The sequence below is a fragment of the Petromyzon marinus genome (genome assembly GCF_048934315.1).
Source record: "Petromyzon marinus isolate PM22_M1 ecotype Great Lakes invasive population chromosome 84 unlocalized genomic scaffold, UKy_Petmar_22M1.pri1.0 chr84_unloc.1, whole genome shotgun sequence".
NCBI classification, from domain to species: Eukaryota; Metazoa; Chordata; class Hyperoartia; order Petromyzontiformes; family Petromyzontidae; genus Petromyzon; species Petromyzon marinus.
Window position 1 is genome coordinate 981,667 of NW_027422638.1, and position 22,148 is coordinate 1,003,814.

The 22,148-nt window shown below is 55.4% G+C and overlaps 1 protein-coding gene across 1 annotated transcript in view; it reads right to left on the reverse strand.

Annotated features, from left to right (window-relative positions):
* Positions 1–19,481, reverse strand: part of LOC116937069 (uncharacterized) — a 39,536-nt gene extending 20,055 nt beyond the window's left edge. Inside the window, exons 1-4 of the mRNA XM_076059033.1 lie at positions 19,337–19,481; positions 16,788–16,916; positions 11,736–11,839; positions 2,090–2,204 (exon numbers count right to left, since the gene is read on the reverse strand). The gene's annotated coding sequence lies outside the window, so the exon portion shown is untranslated. The remainder of the gene's footprint in view (positions 1–2,089; positions 2,205–11,735; positions 11,840–16,787; positions 16,917–19,336) is intronic.
* Positions 19,482–22,148: the final 2,667 nt, after the last annotated feature.

The following is a 22,148-nucleotide window of genomic DNA, read 5'->3' on the forward strand; positions in this document are numbered from 1 at the left end:
CACACCACACTCACTATTACACTACACTCACTATACACACTACACTATACACACCACACTCACTATACACACTACACTCACTATACACACTACACTCACTATACACACTCACTATAAACACTACACTATACACACTCACATACACACCACACTATACACACTCACTATAAACACTACACTATACACACCACACTCACTATACACACCACACTATACACACTACACTATACACACTACACTCACTATACACACTACACTATACACACTACACTCACTATACACACTACACTATACACACTCACTATACACACTACACTCACTATACACACTACACTATACACACTACACTCACTATACACACTACACTATACACACTACACTCACTATACACACCACACTATACACACTACACTATACACACTCACTATACACACTACACTCACTATACACACCACACTCACTATACACACTACACTCACTATACACACTACACTCACTATACACACCACACTCACTATACACACCACACTCACTATACACACCACACTATACACACTCACTATACACACTACACTCACTATACACACTACACTCACTATACACACCACACTATACACACTCACTATACACACTACACTCACTATACACACTATACACACCACACTATACACATCACACTACACACACCACACTATACACACACACTATACACACTCACTATACACACCACACTATACACACCACACTATACACACCACACTACAGACACCGCACACCGCACGCAGCACCCCGCGCTCCGCCACGTGTGTGCGAGGTGCCAGTGCTGTGTGAGGTGCCAGTGCGTGTGTGGTGTGTGTGTGGTGCGTGTGTGGTGCGTGTGTGGTGCGTGTGTGGTGCGTGTGTGGTGCGAGGTGCCAGTGCGTGTGTGGTGCGTGTGTGGTGTGTGTGTGGTGCGTGTGTGGTGCGTGTGTGGTGCGTGTGTGGTGCGTGTGTGGTGCGAGGTGCCAGTGCGTGTGTGGTGCGTGTGTGGTGCGTGTGTGGGATGTGTGTGGTGTGTGTGTGGTGCGTGTGTGGTGCCTGTGTGGGGCGTTTGTGGTGCGTGTGTGTGGTGTGTGTGTGGTGCGTGTGTGGTGCGTGTGTGGTGTGTGTGTGGTGCGTGTGTGGTGCGTGTGTGGTGCGTGTGTGGTGCGTGTGTGGTGCGTGTGTGGTGCGTGTGTGGTGCGTGTGTGGTGCGTGTGTGGTGCGTGTGTGGTGCGTGTGTGGTGCGAGGTGCCAGTGCGTGTGTGGTGCGTGTGTGGTGCGTGTGTGGTGTGTGTGTGGTGCGTGTGTGGTGCGTGTGTGGTGCGAGGTGCCAGTGCGTGTGTGGTGCGTGTGTGGTGCGTGTGTGGTGTGTGTGTGGTGCGTGTGTGGTGCGTGTGTGGTGCGAGGTGCCAGTGCGTGTGTGGTGCGAGGTGCCAGTGCGTGTGTGGTGCGTGTTTGGTGCGAGGTGCCAGTGCGTGTGTGGTGCGTGTGTGGTGCGTGTGTGGTGCGTGTGTGGTGCGAGGTGCCAGTGCGTGTGTGGTGCGTGTGTGGTGCGTGTGTGGTCCGTGTGTGGAGTGTTATAGTGCGTGTGTGGTGCGTGTGTGGTGCGAGGTGCCAGTGCGTGTGTGGTGCGTGTGGTGTGCGTGTGTGGTGCGTGTGTGGTGCGAGGTGCCAGTGCGTGTGTGGTGCGTGTGGTGTGCGTGTGTGGTGCGTGTGTGGTGCGTGTGTGGTGCGTGTGTGTGGTGCGTGTGTGCGATGTGTGTGGTGCGTGTGTGGTGCGTGTGTGGTGTAGAGTGTGGTGCAAGGTGCCAGTGCGTGTGTGGTGTGCGTGTGTGGTGCGTGTGTGGTGCGAGGTGCCAGTGCGTGTGGTGTGCGTGTGTGGTGCGTGTGTGGTGTGTGTGGTGTGTGTGTGGTGTGTGTGTGGTGCGTGTGTGGTGTGTGTGGTGTGTGTGGTGTGTGTGTGGTGTGTGTGTGGTGTGTGTGTGGTGCGTGTGTGGTGTGTGTGTGGTGTGTGTGTGTGGTGTGTGTGTGGTGCGTGTGTGGTGCGCGTGTGGTGTGTGTGGCTCACGTGGTGCGCTGGCGCCTGTGCTCGCTGCCCACGCACAGGCAGGCGCTGCCCGCCAGGAGGAGCAGCAGCAGCAGCAGGGCCGCCACCCCCAGCAGCCCCAAGTGGCTGCGCGAGTCTGCACGCACGCACGCACATACACACGTTCATACACACACACACACACGTTCATACACACACACACACGTTCATACACACACGTTCATACACACACACACACACGTTCATACACACACACACACACGTTCATACACACACATGTTCATACACACACATGTTCATACACACACACGTTCATACACACACACGCACGCACGTTCATACACACACACACGTTCACACACATACACAGGTTCACACACACACGTTCATACACACACACACACGTTCATACACACACACATAAACAGGTTCATACACACACACACGTTCATACACACACACACGTTCATACACACACACACGTTCATACACACACACACACATGTTCACACACACGTACATACACACATACATACACACACGCACGCACACGTTCATACACACACACGTTCATACACACACACACGTTCATACACACACACACGTTCATACACACACACACGTTCATACACACACACACACGTTCATACACACACACACGTGCATACACACGCACACACGTTCATACACACACACACACACGTTCATACACACACACACACACACGTTCATACACACACACACACGTTCATACACACACACGATCACACACATACACAGGTTCATACACACGCACGTTCATACACACGCACGTTCATACACACACACGCACGTTCATACACACGCACGTTCATACACGCACGTTCATACACACACACACACACGTTCACACACACGCACGCACGTTCATACACACACACGTTCATACACACACACACACACGTTCATACACACACACACGCACGCATACGTTCATACACACACACACACGTTCATACACACACATACACAGGTTCATACACACGCACACACAGGTTCATACACGCACGCACACGTTCATACACACACACACGTTCATACACACACACGTTCATACACACACACGTTCATACACACACACACGTTCATACACACACGTTCACACACACACGCACGCACACGTTCATACACACGTACACACACAGGTTCATACACACACACGCACGCACACGTTCATACACACACACACGTTCACACGCACACACACGTTCATACACACATACACGCACAGGTTCATACACACACACGCACGCACACATTCATGCACACACACACACGCACGTACACGCACACGTTCATATACACACACACGCACGTACACGCACACACTCATACACACGCACATACACACGCTCATACACACATGTGCGCGCACGCACACGTTCATACACACACACACACGCACGCGTTCATACACACACACACGTTCATACACACACACACGCACGTACACACACACACGTTCATACACACACACACACACGTTCATACACACACACGTTCACACACACACGCACGCACACGTTCATACACACGTACACGCACAGGTTCATACACACACACGCACGCACACGTTCATACACACACACACGTTCACACGCACACACACGTTCATACACACATACACGCACAGGTTCATACACACACACGCACGCACACATTCATGCACACACACACGCACGCACACGTTCATACACACACGCACGTACATGCACACGTTCATACACACACGCACGTACACGCACACGTTCATATACACACACACGCACGTACACGCACACACTAATACACACACTCATACACACGCTCATACACACATGTACGCGCACGCACACGTTTATACACACACACACGCACTCATACACACACGCACGTACACGCACACATGCTCATACACACACACACACGCACGCACACGCACTCATACACACGTACGCGCACGCATGCGCACGCACACGCTCATACACACACACACGCACGTACACGCACTCGGTCATACACACACACGCACGTACACACACTCACGCTCATACAGATGTACACGCACACACGCACACGCTCATACACACGTACACGCACACACACGCACAAACACGCACATACACACACACACGCTCATACACGCACGCACACGCACGTACACACACACACGCTCATACACGCATGCACACACGCATGCACACACGCACATGCTCATACACACGCTCATACACATGTACACGCACGTACACACACGCTCATACACACGTACACACACGCACGTACATGCACACACACGCATACACGCACACACGCTCATACACACGTACACGCTCATACACATGTACACGCACACACACGTACATACACGTACATACACGCACACGTACACGCACACACACGCTCATACACACGTACACACACATACATGCACACGCACGCACGTACGCGCACACAACAACAACAACCGCCATTCTCCAATAAGTGGCGGTGACGTCACCACGACGCTTGTGCCAGGCCATGTGCACCTTGAGGCCACGTGAAGTGTCGAACGCCCGCGGGCAGGAGGTCACGGGGCAGACCCAGGTGCCACGGGTCGACTGACTGAGACGACTGGCTGGTGCACCACCTGTGCCCCCTACTGTGCCAACCTGCTGTGCTTTAGCCACCCGGCGCTCCGCTCGTTGTTCTGAGCGTCGCTCCTCCGCCCTCCGTTGTTGTTGGAGGGCGACTGCCTCCAACTGCCCAATAGCGTCCTTCACGCGCATCCTCCACAGAGGCCGATCTTGACACCGCTGGTACCAGTCATCGGCAAGTCCACTCAGCTCCACGTCCTCCCGTACCACATCACTCCATCTCTTCTCTAGCCCGTGCCACTCACCCACTCACTCACTCACCCACTCACTCACCCACTCACCCACCAACCCACTCACCCACCAACCCACTCACTCACCCACCCATTCAATCATCCATCACTCCATCTCTTCTCTCGCCTGTGCCACTCACCCACTCACTCACCCACTCACTCACTCACTCACCCACTCACTCACCCACTCACCCACCCACCCACCCACTCACCCACTCACTCACTCACTCACCCACACACTCACTCATCCATCACTCCATCTCTTCTCTCGCCCGTGCCACTCACCCACCCACCCACTCACTCATTCACCCACCAACCCACTCACCCACCCCTCGGCTCCATATCTTCTCCAGCCCGTGTGTGTGTGTGTGAGAGCCTCACACACACACACTCACCCCCCACCCACTCACTCACTCACTCACCCATCCACCAACCCACTCACCCACCCACCCACCCACTCACCCCCCACCCACTCACTCACTCACCCACTCACTCACCCACCCACCCACTCACTCACTCACCCCTCAGCTCCATATCTTCTCCAGCCCGTGTGTGTGTGTGTGAGACTCACACACACACACTCACCCCCCACCCACCCACTCACTCACTTACCCACTCACTCACCCACCCACCCACTCACTCACCCACCCACCCACTCACCCACCCCTCAGCTGCATATCTTCTCCAGCCCGTGTGTGTGTGTGTAAGACACACACACACACTCACCCTCCACCCACTCACTCACTCACCCACCCACCAAACCACTCACCCACCCACTCACTCACTCACCCACTCACCCACTCACTCGCACACCCACCCACCCACTCACTCCCCACCCACTCACTCACCCACTCACTCACCCACTCACCCACCCACCCACCCACTCACTCACCCACCCACTCACCCCCCACCCACTCACTCACTCACCCACTCACTCACTCACTCACCCACCCACCCCCTGACTCACTCACCCACTCACTCACTCACCCACCCACCCACCAACCCACTCACCCACCCACCCACCCACTCACCCCCCACCCACTCACCCCCCACCCACTCACTCACCGACTCACCCACTCACTCACCCACCCACCCACCCACTCACCCCCCACCCACTTACCCACTCACTCACCCACTCACTCACTCACCCACCCACCCACCCACTCACTCACCCCTCAGCTCCATATCTTCTCCAGCCCGTGTGTGTGTGTAAGACACACACACACACACTCACCCTCCACCCACTCACTCACTCACCCACCCACCAAACCACTCACCCACCCACTCCCTCACTCACCCACTCACTCGCCCACCCACCCACTCACCCCCCACCCACTCACTCACTCACCCACTCACCCACCCACCCACTCACCCCCCACCCACTCACCCACCCACCCCCTGACTCACTCACCCACCCACCCCCTGACTCACTCACCCACTCACTCACTCACCCACCCACCCACCCACCAACCCACCCACCCACCCACTCACCCACCCCTCAGCTCCATATCTTCTCCAGCCCGTGTGTGTGTGTGTGTGAGACTCACACACACACACACTCACCCCACACCCACTCACTCACTCACCCACCCACCAACCCACTCACCCACCCACTCACCCCCCACCCACTCACTCACTCACCCACTCACTCACCCACTCACTCACTCACCCACTCACTCACCCACCCACCTACTCACTCCTCAGCTCCATATCTTCTCCAGCCCGTGTGTGTGTGAGACTCACACACACACACCCCACCCACTCACCCACCCACCCACCCACTCACTCATTCACTCACCCACTCACTCACCCACCCACCCACCCACTCACCCACTCACTCACTCACTCACCCACCCACCCACCCACTCACTCACCCACCCACCCACTCACTCACTCACCCACTCACTCACCCACCCACCCACCCACTCACTCACTCACCCCCCCCTCACTCACCCACCCACCCACCCATCCACTCACCCCCCACCCACTCACTCACTCACCCACCCACCCACTCACCCACCCCTCAGCTCCATATCTTCTCCAGCCCGTGTGTGTGTGTGAGACTCACACACACACACCCCACCCACTCACCCACTCACTCACCCACCCACCCACCCACTCACTCACTCACTCACCCACTCACCCACCCACCCACCCACTCACCCACTCACTCACTCACCCACCCACCCACCCACTCACTCACTCACTCACCCACCCACCCACCCACTCACTCACTCACTCACCCACTCACCCACCCACCCACCCACTCACCCACTCACTCACTCACTCACCCACCCACCCACCCACTCACTCACTCACCCACCCACCCACCCACTCACTCACTCACCCACTCACTCACCCACCCACCCACCCACTCACTCACTCACCCCCCACTCACTCACCCACCCACCCACCCACTCACCCCCCACCCACTCACTCACCCACCCACCCACTCACTCACTCACTCACCCACCCACTCACTCACTCACCCACTCACTCACCCACCCACCCACTCACCCACTCACTCACTCACTCACCCACTCACCCACCCACTCACTCACTCACCCACTCACTCACCCACCCACCCACCCACTCACTCACTCACTCACCCCCCACTCACTCACCCCCCACTCACTCACCCACCCACCCACCCACTCACCCCCCACTCACTCACTCACCCACCCACCCACTCACCCACCCCTCAGCTCCATATCTTCTCCAGCCCGTGTGTGTGTGTGTGTGAGACTCACACACACACACCCCACCCACTCACCCACTCACTCACCCACCCACCCACCCACTCACTCACTCACTGACCCACTCACTCACCCACCCACCCACTCACTCACCCACTCACTCACTCACCCACCCACTCACTCACTCACCCACCCACTCACTCACTCACCCACTCACCCACTCACTCACCCACCCACTCACCCACCCACCCACCCACTCACTCACCCACCCACTCACCCACTCACCCACCCACTCACCCACTCACTCACCCACCCACTCACTCACTCACTCACCCACTCACTCACTCACCCACCCACCCACTCACTCACCCACCCACCCACCCACTCACCCCCCCCACCCACTCACCCACCCACCCACCCAACCACCCACTCACCCACCCACCCACCCACTCACCCACCCACCCCTCAGCTCCATATCTTCTCCAGCCCGTGTGTGTGTGTGTGAGACTCACACACACACTCACCCTCCACCCACTCACTCACTCACCCACCAACCCACTCACCCACCCACTCACTCACTCACTCACCCACCCATCCACCCACTCACTCACCCACCCACCCACCCACTCACTCACCCACCCACTCACCCACCCACCCACCCACTCACTCACCCACCCACTCACTCACTCACTCACCCACTCACTCACCCACCCACCCACCCACTCACTCACCCACCCACCCACCCACTCACCCACCCACCCACTCACCCACCCCTCAGCTCCATATCTTCTCCAGCCCGTGTGTGTGTGTGTGACTCACACACACACACTCACCCTCCACCCACTCACTCACTCACCCACCAACCCACTCACCCACCCACCCACCCACTCACCCACCCACTCACCCACCCACTCACCCACTCACTCACTCACCCACCCACTCACTCACCCACCCACCCACTCACTCACTCACCCACCCACCCACCCACTCACTCACTCACCCACTCACTCACCCACCCACCCCCTCACTCACTCACCCACTCACTCACTCACCCACCCACCCACTCACCCACCCACCCACCCACTCACCCACCCGCCCACCCACCCACTCACCCGCCCACCCACTCACCCACCCATCCACCCACCCACCCACCCACTCACCCACCCACCCACCCACTCACTCACCCACCCACCCACTCACCCACCCACCCACCCACCCCTCAGCTCCATATCTTCTCCAGCCCGTGTGTGTGTGTAAGACACACACACACACACTCACCCTCCACCCACTCACTCACTCACCCACCCACCAAACCACTCACCCACCCACTCCCTCACTCACCCACTCACTCGCCCACCCACCCACTCACCCCCCACCCACTCACTCACTCACTCACCCACTCACCCACCCACCCACTCACCCCCCACCCACTCACCCACCCACCCCCTGACTCACTCACCCACCCACCCCCTGACTCACTCACCCACTCACTCACTCACCCACCCACCCACCAACCCACCCACCCACCCACTCACCCACCCCTCAGCTCCATATCTTCTCCAGCCCGTGTGTGTGTGTGAGACTCACACACACACACACTCACCCCACACCCACTCACTCACTCACCCACCCACCAACCCACTCACCCACCCACTCACCCCCCACCCACTCACTCACTCACTCACCCACTCACTCACCCACTCACTCACTCACCCACTCACTCACCCACCCACCTACTCACTCCTCAGCTCCATATCTTCTCCAGCCCGTGTGTGTGTGAGACTCACACACACACACCCCACCCACTCACCCACCCACCCACCCACTCACTCATTCACTCACCCACTCACTCACCCACCCACCCACCCACTCACCCACTCACTCACTCACTCACCCACCCACCCACCCACTCACTCACCCACCCACCCACCCACTCACTCACTCACCCACTCACTCACCCACCCACCCACCCACTCACTCACTCACCCCCCCCTCACTCACCCACCCACCCACCCATCCACTCACCCCCCACCCACTCACTCACTCACCCACCCACCCACTCACCCACCCCTCAGCTCCATATCTTCTCCAGCCCGTGTGTGTGTGTGAGACTCACACACACACACCCCACCCACTCACCCACTCACTCACCCACCCACCCACCCACTCACTCACTCACTCACCCACTCACCCACCCACCCACCCACTCACCCACTCACTCACTCACCCACCCACCCACCCACTCACTCACTCACCCACCCACCCACCCACTCACTCACTCACTCACCCACTCACCCACCCACCCACCCACTCACCCACTCACTCACTCACCCACCCACCCACCCACTCACTCACTCGCCCACCCACCCACCCACTCACTCACTCACCCACTCACTCACCCACCCACCCACCCACTCACTCACTCACCCCCCACTCACTCACCCACCCACCCACCCACTCACCCCCCACCCACTCACTCACTCACCCACCCACCCACTCACTCACTCACCCACCCACTCACTCACTCACTCACCCACTCACTCACCCACCCACCCACTCACCCACTCACTCACTCACCCACTCACCCACCCACTCACTCACTCACCCACTCACTCACCCACCCATCCACCCACTCACTCACTCACCCCCCACTCACTCACCCCCCACTCACTCACCCACCCACCCACCCACTCACCCCCCACTCACTCACTCACCCACCCACCCACTCACCCACCCCTCAGCTCCATATCTTCTCCAGCCCGTGTGTGTGTGTGTGAGACTCACACACACACACCCCACCCACTCACCCACTCACTCACCCACCCACCCACTCACTCACTCACTGACCCACTCACTCACCCACCCACCCACTCACTCACCCACTCACTCACTCACCCACCCACTCACTCACTCACCCACTCACCCACTCACTCACCCACCCACTCACCCACCCACCCACCCACTCACTCACCCACCCACTCACCCACTCACCCACCCACTCACCCACTCACTCACCCACCCACTCACTCACTCACCCACTCACTCACTCACCCACCCACCCACTCACTCACCCACCCACCCACCCACTCACCCCCCCCACCCACTCACCCACCCACCCACCCAACCACCCACTCACCCACCCACCCACCCACTCACCCACCCACCCCTCAGCTCCATATCTTCTCCAGACCGTGTGTGTGTGTGTGAGACTCACACACACACTCACCCTCCACCCACTCACTCACTCACCCACCAACCCACTCACCCACCCACTCACTCACTCACCCACCCATCCACCCACTCACTCACCCACCCACCCACTCACTCACCCACCCACTCACCCACCCACCCACCCACTCACTCACCCACCCACCCACTCACTCACTCACCCACTCACTCACCCACCCACCCACCCACTCACTCACCCACCCACCCACCCACTCACCCACCCACCCACTCACCCACCCCTCAGCTCCATATCTTCTCCAGCCCGTGTGTGTGTGTGTGACTCACACACACACACTCACCCTCCACCCACTCACTCACTCACTCACCCACCAACCCACTCACCCACCCACCCACCCACTCACCCACCCACTCACCCACCCACTCACCCACTCACTCACTCACCCACCCACTCACTCACCCACCCACCCACCCACTCACTCACTCACTCACCCACCCACCCACTCACTCACCCACCCACCCACTCACTCACTCACCCACTCACTCACCCACCCACCCCCTCACTCACCCGCCCACCCACTCACCCACCCATCCACCCACCCACCCACCCACTCACCCACCCACCCACCCACTCACTCACCCACCCACCCACCCACTCACCCACCCACCCACCCACCCCTCAGCTCCATATCTTCTCCAGCCCATGTGTGTGTGTGAGACTCACACACACACTCACCCTCCACTCACTCACTCACCCACCAACCCACTCACCCACCCACCCACCCACTCACCCACTCACTCACCCACTCATTCACCCACCCACCCACTCACTCACCCACCCACTCACCCCCCACCCACTCACTCACCCACCCACCCGTGTGTGTGGGTGTGTGAGACTCACACAGCAGGCAGGCCCCCGTAGCGGCGTCGCACGACCCAGAGCGGCACTCACAGAGGTTGACACAGCCAGCGCCAAACCAACCCAGAGCGCACGACTCGTTACAGCTACACACAGCACACACACAGCACACACACACACAGCACACACACACAGCACACACACACAGTATACACACACACAGTATATACACAGTATACACACACACAGCACACACACAGCATACACAGTATACACACATAGTATATACACAGTATACACACACACAGCACACACACACACAGCATACACACACACAGCATACACACAGTATACACACAGTATATACACACACAGTATATACACACACAGTATATACACACAGTATATACACACACAGTATATACACACAGTATATACACACACAGTATATACACACAGTATATACACACACAGTATATACACACAGTATACACACACAGCACACACACAGTATACACACAGCATACACACAGCATACACACAGTATACACACATAGTATATACACACAGCACACACACAGTACACACACAGTATACACACAGCATACACACACAGTATACACACAGTATATACACAGTATACACACACACAGCACACACACAGCATACACAGTATACACACAGTATACACACATAGTATATACACAGTATACACACACACAGCATACACAGTATACACACAGTATACACACATAGTATATACACAGTATACACACACACAGCACACACACAGCATACACACACACAGCATACACACACACAGTATACACACACAGTATATACACAGTATATACACACAGTATACACACACACAGCACACACACAGTATACACACAGCATACACATAGTATATACACAGTATATACACAGTATATACACACACACAGCACACACACAGCACACACACACAGCATACACACGGTATACACACAGCACACACACAGTATACACACACAGTATATACACACAGTATATACACACAGCATACACACACACAGCACACACACACACACAGCACACACACAGCATACACACACAGTATACACACACACAGCACACACACAGCATACACACACAGTATATACACACACAGTATATACACACAGCATATACACACAGCATACACACAGTATACACACAGTATACACACACACAGCACACACACAGTATACACACACAGCACACACACACACACAGTATACACACAAACTATACACACAGCACACACACAGTATACACACACAGTATACACACACAGTATACACATACAGCATACACACACACAGCACACATTTCGCATACACGCACACAGTATACACACACAGTATACACACAGCACACACACAGTATATACACAGTATACACACAGTATACACACAGCATACACACACAGTATATACACACAGCATACACACACAGCATACACACACACAGCACACACACAGCATACACACAGCATACACACACACAGCACACACACAGCATACACACACACCCAGCACACACACAGTATACACACACAGCACACACACAGTATACACACACACAGCACACACACAGTAGACACACAGTATACACAAAATATACACACACAGTATACACACACAGTATACACAGCATACACACAGCACACACACAGCACACACACAGTATACACACACAGTATACACACACAGCATACACACAGTATACACACAGCACACACACATTATATACACACACAGTATACACACAGTATACACACACAGCATACACACAGCACACACACAGCACACACACAGTATACACACACACAGCACACACAGTATACACAAAGTATACACACACACAGTATAGACACACACAGTATACACACAGCATACACACACAGTATATACACACAGTATACACAGTGTATATACACACACACAGCATACACACAGCGTACACACACAGTATACACACACAGCACACACAGCATACACACAGTATACACACACAGCACCCACAGCATACACACAGTATACACACACAGCATACACACACAGCACACACACACAGTATATATATACACACACAGCATACACACAGCATATACAAACACACAGCATACACACACAGGATATACACACACAGCTTACACACAGTATATACACACAGTATATATACACACACAGCATAAACACACAGTATACACACACAGCATACACACACAGCATACACACACAGTATACACACACAGCATATACACGCAGTTTTATACAATATACACACACACAGTACACACACAGCACACACAGAGAATACACACACAGCATACACACAGCATACACACACACAGTATACACAGTATACACACACAGCATGCACACACACAGCATACACATAGTATACGCACAGTATATACACACACAGTATACACACAGGATACACACACAGAGTATACACACAGTATACACACATAGCACACACACAGCATACACACACAGTATATACACACACAGTATATACACACAGCATATACACACAGCATACACACAGTATACACACAGTATACACACACACAGCACACACACAGTATACACACACAGCACACACACACAGTATACACACAAACTATACACACAGCACACACACAGTATACACACACAGTATACACATACAGCATACACACACACAGCACACATTTCGCATACACGCACACAGTATACACACACAGTATACACACAGCACACACACAGTATATACACAGTATACACACAGCATACACACACAGCATACACACACACAGCACACACACAGCATACACACAGCATACACACACACAGCACACACACAGCATACACACACACCCAGCACACACACAGTATACACACACAGTATACACACACACAGCACACACACAGTAGACACACAGTATACACAAAATATACACACACAGTATACACACACAGTATACACAGCATACACACAGCACACACACAGCACACACACAGTATACACACACAGTATACACACACAGCATACACACAGTATACACACAGCACACACACATTATATACACACACAGTATACACACAGTATACACACACAGCATACACACAGCACACACACAGCACACACACAGTATACACACACACAGCACACACAGTATACACAAAGTATACACACACACAGTATAGACACACACAGTATACACACAGCATACACACACAGTATATACACACAGTATACACAGTGTATATACACACACACAGCATACACACAGCGTACACACACAGTATACACACACAGCACACACAGCATACACACAGTATACACACACAGCACACACAGCATACACACAGTATACACACACAGCATACACACACAGCACACACACACAGTATATATATACACACACAGCATACACACAGCATATACAAACACACAGCATACACACACAGGATATACACACACAGCTTACACACAGTATATACACACAGTATATATACACACACAGCATACACACACAGTATACACACACAGCATACACACACAGTATACACACACAGCATATACACGCAGTTTTATACAATATACACACACACAGTACACACACAGCACACACAGAGAATACACACACAGCATACACACAGCATACACACACACAGTATACACAGTATACACACACAGCATGCACACACACAGCATACACATAGTATACGCACAGTATATACACACACAGTATACACACAGGATACACACACAGAGTATACACACAGTATACACACATAGCATACACACATAGCATACACACAGTATACACACACACAGACAGAACACACACAGTATACACAGTATATACACACACACAGACAGAACACACACAGTATACACAGTATACACACAGTACACACACACACAGTGGTGGTGGTTGTGGTGGTGGTAGTGGTGGTAGTAGTGGTGGTGGTAGTGTAGTAGTGGTGGTAGTGGTGGTAGTGGTAGTAGTGGTGGTAGTAGTGGTGGTGATATTGGTGGTAGTGTAGTAGTGGTGGTAGTAGCGGTGGAATTAGTAGTGGTGGTAGTGGTAGTAGTGGTAGTAGTGATGGTAGTGGTGGTAGTGGTGGTAGTAGTGGTGGTAGTGATAGTGGTGGTAGTGGTAGTAGTGGTAGTGGTGGTAGTAGTGGTAGTAGTAGTGGTGGTAGTAGTAGTGGTGGTAGTGGTAGTAGTAGTGGTGGTAGTAGTAGTGGTAGTAGTAGTGGTAGTAGTGGTGGTGGTAGTGGTGGTAGTGTAGTGGTAGTAGTGTGGTGGTGGTGGTAGTGGTGGTAGTAGTGATAGTAGTAGTGGTGGTAGTAGTGGTGGTGGTAGTGTAGTAGTGATGGTAGTAGTGGTAGTGGTGGTATTAGTAGTGGTGGTAGTAGTGGTAGTGGTGGTAGTAGTGGTGGTAGTGGTAGTAGTGGTAGCAGTAGTGGTAGTAGTGGTAGTGGTGGTAGTGGTGGTGGTAGTGGTGGTAGTGGTAGTGATAGTGGTGGTAGTAGTGGTAGTAGTGGTAGTGGTGGTAGTAGTGGTAGTAGTGGTAGTGGTGGTAGTAATGGTAGTAGCAGTGGTGGTAGTAGTGGTGGTAGTGGTAGTAGTAGTGGTGGCAGTAGTAGTGGTAGTAGTGGTAGTGGTGGTAGTGTACTGGTGGTAGTGGTGGTAGTGATAGTAGTGTAGTAGTGGTGGTAGTGGTAGTAGTAGTGGTGGTAGTAGTGGTAGTAGTGGTAGTGGTGGTGGTAGTGGTGGTAGTGTACTGGTGGTAGTGGTGGTAGTGATAGTAGTGTAGTAGTGGTAGTGGTGGTAGTGGTAGTAGTAGTGGTGGTAGTAGTGGTAGTAGTGGTAGTAGTGTAGTGGTGGTAGTGGTGGTGGCAGTAGTGGTAGTAGTGGTAGTAGTAGTGGTGGTAGTAGTGGTAGTAGTGGTAGTGATAGTAGTTTAGTGGTGGTAGTGGTGGTGGTAGTGGTGGTAGTGTACTGGTGGTAGTGATGGTAGTGGTGGTGGTAGTGGTAATAGTGGTAGTGGTGGTAGTGGTGGTGGACCTGGCCCCGCTGAGCCCTGGGGGACAGCGACACCCCCCGCTCGCAGGGTCGCAGGAGCCGTTGAAGCAGTCCGGGCAGAGCAGCGAGCAGCGTGGACCAAACCAACCCGGAGGGCACGGGGAGTCACACCTACAGGGTGAGGGTGAGGGCAGCTCACCAAGTCACTCACCAAGTCATTCACCACGTCACTCACTCACCACGTCACTCACTCACCAAGTCACTCACCAAGTCACTCACCACGTCACTCACCAAGTCACTCACCAAGTCACTCACTCACCAAGTCACTCACCACGTGACTCACTCACCACGTCACTCACCAAGTCACTCACCACGTCACTCACCAAGTCACTCACCACGTCACTCACCACGTCACTCACCACGTCACTCACTACGTCACTCACCACGTCACTCACCACGTCACTCACCAAGTCACTCACTCACCACGGTGCGTCACACCTACAGGGTGAGGCGGGAGCAGCTCACCAAGTCACTCACCAAGTCACTCACCAAGTCACTCACTCACCAAGTCACTCACCGCGTCACTCACCAAGTCACTCACTCACCACGGGGAGTCACACCTACAGGGTGAGAGGGGAGCGGCTCACCAAGTCACTCACCAAGTCACTCACCAAGTCACTCACCAAGTCACTCACAAAGTCACTCACAAAGTCACTCACCACCTCACTCACCAAGTTACTCACTCACCAAGTCACTTACCACGTCACTCACTGCGTCACTCACTGCGTCACTCACTCACCACGTTACTCACCAAGTCACTCACCACGTCACTCACCAAGTCACTCACTGCGTCACTCACTCACCACGTCACTCACCAAGTCACTCACCAAGTCACTCACCACGTCACTCACCAAGTCACTCACTCATCACTTCACTCACCACGTCACTCACCAAGTCACTCACCACGTCACTCACAAAGTCACTCACCACGTCACTCACCAAGTCACTGCGTCACTCACTCACCACGTCACTCACCAAGTCCTCACCGCGTCCCTCACTCACCACGTCACTCACCTACCCACACTCCTCACACAAAGACAAAGATCCCCCGTGTAGCCTGTAACAGAGGGGCAAGTGCTGTGAGCGAGTAGCAGCACCTATGAAGGCTACCGGCTCTGTGGCACACGAGGGAGTGGGTGGCCAGCACCACGCCCCCCCCGCCCGGCCGCCTTTGTCTCTCCAGGTACTCATTTGCGGCTGAGTCGACCTAGGGGAGGCCCAGGACCGGTTCAGATAATCGTCACTGGTGGTGTTGGCCGTGAGCGGGAATCGAACTCGGGTCGCCGGGTTCCTAGCGCAGCATAGCGCTAACCGCTACACCCACCGCTCCCCACTCACCTACACACTCACCCACACTACTTACCCACCAACACACTCACCCACCCAGCAACCCACTAACCCACCCACGCACTCAATCAGCCACCCAATAACTCACTAATCCACCCATCCATCCATTAACCTACCCACCCATCCATCCATCCACTCACTCACCCACTCAACCATCTACTCACCCACCCACTCACCCACCCACCCACTCACCCACCCACCCACGCACCCACCCACTCACCCACCCACCCACGCACCCATCTACTTACCCACCCACCCACTGAGTCACTCATCCACCAATCCATCTACTCACTCAACAATCTATCAACTCACTCACTCAACCATCCACCCATCCATCCACCCACTCACTCAATAATTTACCAATCCACTCACTCAACCATCGACTCACCCACCCACCCACCCACTCACCCACCCACTCACTCACCCACTCACTCACGCACCTACTCACTCACCCACTCACCCACTCACTCACTCACTCACCCACCCACCCACTGACTCAACCACCCACCCACTCACCCACCCACCCACCCATGCACCCACCCACTCACCCACCCACTCACCCACCCACTCAACCATCTACTACCCACCCACCCACTCAGTCACTCATCCACCAATCCATCTACTCACTCAAAAATCTATTAACTCACTCACTCAACCATCCACCCATCCATCCACCCACTCACTTAATTTACCAATCCACCCACTCACCCACCCACCCACCCACTCACTCACTCACCCACTCACTCACCCACTCACTCACGCACCTACTCACTCACCCACTCACCCACCCACTGACTCACCCACCCACCTACTCACTCACCCACCCACGCACCCACCCACTCACCCACCCACTCAACCATCTACTTACCCACCCACCCACTCAGTCACTCATCCACCAATCCATCTACTCACTCAACCATCCACCCACTCACTCAATAATTTACCAATCCACTCACTCAACCATCGACTCACCCACCCACCCACTCACTCACCCACTCACTCACGCACCTACTCACTCACCCACTCACCCACCCACCCACTCACCCACCCACTCATCCACCAACCCACCCATCCATCCACTCACCCATCCACTCACCCATCCACTCACTCACCCACCCACTCACACACCCACCCACCCACTCACCCACCCACCCACTCACCCGCCCACCCACCCACCCACCCACCTGGGCCCCGTGTAGCCGGGCGGGCAGTGTGGGCAGGTGCCGTCCTCGGGGTGGCAGGCGGTGTCCGGGTGGCACACGGGGCAGGGGTGGGCGCAGCCCTCGCCAAACCAGCCACCCACCCACCCACCTACCCATCCATCCACTCACCCATCCACTCACTCACCCACCCACTCACCTACTCACTCACCCACCCACCCACTCAACCATCTACTTACCCACTCAGTCACTCATCCACCAATCCATCTACTCACTCAACAATCTACCAACCCACTCACTCACCGATCCACTCACTCATCCACCCACTCACTCACCCACTCATTCATGCATCCATCCATCTACTCACTCACTCAACCATCCACCCATCCATCCACCCACCCACTCACTCAATAATTTACCAATCCACTCACTCAACCATCGACTCACCCACCCATCCATCCATCACACTCACCCATCCACCCACTCACTCACTCATTCATGCATCCATCTACTCACTCAACCATCCACCCATCAATCCACCCATTCACTCAATAATTTACCAATCCACTCACTCAACCATCGACTCACCCACCCACCCACTCACCCACCCATCCACCCATCCACCCATACATCCACTCACTCACCCACCCACTCACCCACCCACTCACTCACCCACCCACTGACTCACTCACTCACTCACCCATCCACTCACTCACCCATCCATCCATCCATCCACTCACCCACCCACCCGCCCACTCAACCATCTACTCACCCACCCACTCACCCACCAACCCACCCATCCATCCACTCACCCATCCACTCACTCACCCACCCACTCACCCACCCACTCACTCACTCACCCACCCACTCACTCACCCGCCCACTCACCCACCCACTCACCCACCAACCCACTCACCCATCCACTCACCCATCCACTCACTCACCCGCCCACTCACTCACCCATCCAACCACTCACCCACCCACTCACCCATCCATCCATCCACCCACCCACCCACCCACTCACCCACCCACCCACCCACCTGGGCCCCGTGTAGCCGGGCGGGCAGTGTGGGCAGGTGCCGTCCTCAGGGTGGCAGGCGGTGTCCGGGTGGCACACGGGGCAGGGGTGGGCGCAGCCCTCGCCAAACCACCCATCCACTCACTCACCTACCCACCCATCCATCCATCCACTCACCCACCCATCCATCCACTCACCCATCCACTCACCCATCCACTCACCCATCCACTCACCCATCCACTCACCCGCCCACTCAACCATCTACTCACCCACCCACCCACCCACTCACCCATCCACTCACCCGCCCACTCACTCACCCACCCACTCACCCACCCACTCACTCACCCGCCCACTCACTCACCCACCCACCCACTCACTCACCCACCCACTCACCCACTCACCCACCCACCCACTCACCCACCCACCCACCCACCTACTCACTCACCCACTCACCCACTCACCCACTCACCCGCCCACTCACCCACCCACTCACTCACCCACCCACTGACTCACCCACTCACCCACCCACTCACTCACCCGCCCACTCATCCACCCACTCACTCACCCACCCACCGACTCACTCACTCACCCACCCACTGACTCACTCACCCACCCACTGACTCACTCACTCACCCATCCACCCACCCACCCACTCACTCACCCACCCACTCACACACCCACCCACCCACTCACCCACCCACCCACTCAACCATCTACTCACCCACCCACTCACCCACCAACCCACTCACCCATCCACTCACCCATCCACTCACTCACCCGCCCACTCACTCACCCATCAAACCACTCACCCACTCACTCACTCACCCACCCACCCACCCACTCACCCACCAACCCACCCATCCATCCACTCACCCATCCACTCACCCACCCACTCACTCACCCACCCACTCACCCACCCACTCACCCACCCACCCACCCACCTGGGCCCCGTGTAGCCGGGCGGGCAGTGTGGGCAGGTGCCGTCCTCGGGGTGGCAGGCGGTGTCCGGGTGGCACACGGGGCAGGGGTGGGCGCAGCCCTCGCCAAACCAGCCACCCACCCACCCACCTACCCATCCATCCACTCACTCACCCACCCACTCACCTACTCACTCACCCACCCACCCACTCAACCATCTACTTACCCACTCAGTCACTCATCCACCAATCCATCTACTCACTCAACAATCTATCAACCCACTCACTCACCGATCCACTCACTCACTCACCCATCCACTCACTCACCCACCCATCCATTCATCCACTCACCCACCCATCCATCCACTCACCCATCCACTCACCCATCCACTCACCCACCCGCCCACTCAACCATCTACTCACCCACTCACTCACCCACCCACTCAACCATCTACTCACCCACCAACCCACTCACCCATCCACTCACCCATCCACTCACTCACCCGCCCACTCACCCACTCACCCACCCACTGACCCACCCACCCACCCACCCACCCACCTGGGCCCCGTGTAGCCGGGCGGGCAGTGTGGGCAGGTGCCATCCTCGGGGTGGCAGGCGGTGTCCGGGTGGCACACGGGGCAGGGGTGGGCGCAGCCCTCGCCAAACCAGGCACCCACCCACCCACTCACCCACCCACCCACCCACTCACCCATCCATCCACTCACCCATCCACTCACTCACCTAATCACTCACCCACCCACCCATCCATCTATCCACTCACCCATCCACTCACTCACCCATCCACTCACCCACCCACTCACTCACCCACCCATCCATCCATCCACTCACCCACCCATCCATCCACTCACCCACCCACTCACCCACCAACCCACTCACCCA